General features: G+C 42.4%; 1 protein-coding gene across 1 annotated transcript in view; it reads right to left on the bottom strand.

Annotated features, from left to right (window-relative positions):
* The window catches only part of LOC119430354 (rab11 family-interacting protein 4), a 27,566-nt gene that overhangs the window by 24,462 nt on the left and 795 nt on the right, over positions 1-2,309 (bottom strand). The gene's annotated exons all lie outside the window — the stretch shown is intronic.

Below are 2,309 nucleotides of genomic sequence, written 5' to 3'. Positions count from 1 at the left end.
ACTGTCATACAACATCAGACTGTCATACAACATCAGACTGTCATTCATCAACTGAGTGTCTTCAGTCAGAGGCTTCTTCAGATCAGTTGTAAGACAGACCTCTACAGGAGATCCTTCCTGCCCACAGCATCAGCATCTACAACAACTCTTTAATGAAGCCAGGATGATGAGTTACAACAACATTTAATTTACCTCTGGGATTAATAAAGTAGTTTTGAATTGAATTGGTCCTTCCTCCAGCAGCTGTTAGACTCTACAACCATCACTGCTCCAACAAACTCAATAAGGATTAAATCCATGCTGACCTCTGCTCAAACACACACTCTGCCTGTAACACTGTGCTGTCAACAGTCTGTCCTTATCAATGTTCCAACACATATTCAACATTATTATTGATATTGTTTATCTGATTTCTTTATATATTGTGTTGTTTATTAACATTTAGGAACTTTTGTGTGAAATCTTTTTATCTTTTTTATCTGTTGCTGCTGTTACACTTGAATTTCCCAGTTTCTATTTTATTCTAATTAAGACAGAGGTAAAAACGAGCAAGCGAACAAGCTGTAAATAAGATGAGCTCATGAAGGCAGTAGCAGGCAAATTAAATCCTTAGGTCATGTTTCAACGTACAGAAACAAACTTATATGAATGTGCTCCGTAGCACATCTATTCCATGGCTGCCCTCAAGGGTCAAGGTTCTTTACTGTCATTCCCATCACAAGTGGTACATGAGGTGGAACAAAATGGTGTACAGTGTCCCAGGTACATCTGTAACCGTAGGTCCAATAAATGTCACGTCTCTCAGTGAAGTCAAAATAGACAATTGATTAGTGGATGAATGTGGCACTTTAATTCCCAGTCGTTACAACCAGTGCTGCTCGTATGTTCCACAAGCCTACAAGACAAAGGAGAAGTTGACACAACTGAGTGAAAAGGGCCACAAAGTTCAGGTTCCCACACCACCACACACACGAGAATGGGTCAGGCTTCCTGGACGTCAAGACTTGTGGCTATCAGCTACATCTGGTGTCACATACAGTAGGTGGGCGGCTAAATAAGGACAAACGAAACAAAAAATAAAGTAGTTAGTCCGTCCTTACAAGACACACTCCCAGATCTTCTGGTCTACAGGCCATGCAAGGCCCAGGCGGACCACCAAAAACTATTCATTAAAGTCGATGAAAAAGGAGAGCAGGAAACGGGACATCTGAAAGTGACACGTCGCCACACGCACGTGCAGCTGGATGATGTAGAAAACACCTTAAAATCTTGTGTGGGCCACACACACACCCCAGCAGCAGCACGATCACCAGAGCTCTGACATTCATTTCTGACCAGGACACACCTGCTTGCCTTTCAGTCAGTGAGGTGGCGCACCAACTGGTGCCACTGGTTACACATCCAACAACGGTAAAACCAGAAGTGGTAAAAAGAAACAGTAAATAAGGATCTGAGATATGAAGTAAACACTAAAGAGCACGGTGTTTAAGGATCTAAAACACTGTACATGCTGATCAGTCCGCCCAGACCCAGCGGGCCTCTCGGTCCTCCTGGGCAGCAGGACCACCTGGATGTTGGACAGAACTCCTCCCTGAGTGATGGTCACGCCTCTCAGCAGCTTGTTATTTTATTTTTATTTATTAACCTTTAAGCAGGTAAATCCCACTGAGATCCCACATCTGTTTTGCAGTGGAGGCCTGGGCCTGAAGGCAGACCAACATGCAGGTTTTTAGTCTGGGGGAGGAAACCGGAGTACCCTAGTCCCTCGCTACTTCACGACTCCTTTATCATGGATTCACTCTGTCATGGTTTTTCAAAATAAGAGTGGACGTGACACAATTGTCTGATTGATGGATGAGCCATGGGTTGTTTATTTAAAATAAATTATTTTAAATGATTTTACACCATGTGTGCAGCCCACAAGTGCAGGGGAAGCTCCCTCCTGCAGCTGATCAGCTGATCTCCTTCTCTGCCACGCCCACATTTCTCCTGCTGCAGCTTTGTGAATGTTAACCCTTTACTGTCCAGATGCACCCATCGACTTTTGTCTTCCAACCAAAAATTCAAAATATGTCACATTGTAAAATCAGCATAATCACAAAATATAAAAGTGTTTAAAGTTATTTTTTATTACTTTAGAACTTCTATGTTCAGTTGTTTCAGTGTCACTGATCCAGAAGAACATTTGTGCTCCGTGCTGCAGAGCTGCAGCTGCATGACATCCTGTGATGTCCTGCTGCTCTTCTCTTCTCTACAAGTTACATTTAAATACTGTAACTTTTTTAATAATTTAAATACTGTAACTTTTT

The sequence above is a fragment of the Nematolebias whitei genome, chromosome 3, assembly GCF_014905685.2.
Source record: "Nematolebias whitei isolate Nwh7 chromosome 3, NemWhi1, whole genome shotgun sequence".
NCBI classification, from domain to species: Eukaryota; Metazoa; Chordata; class Actinopteri; order Cyprinodontiformes; family Rivulidae; genus Nematolebias; species Nematolebias whitei.
The sequence above is the reverse complement of the archived record's forward strand: the minus strand, read 5'-3'. Positions and strand labels throughout refer to the sequence as shown.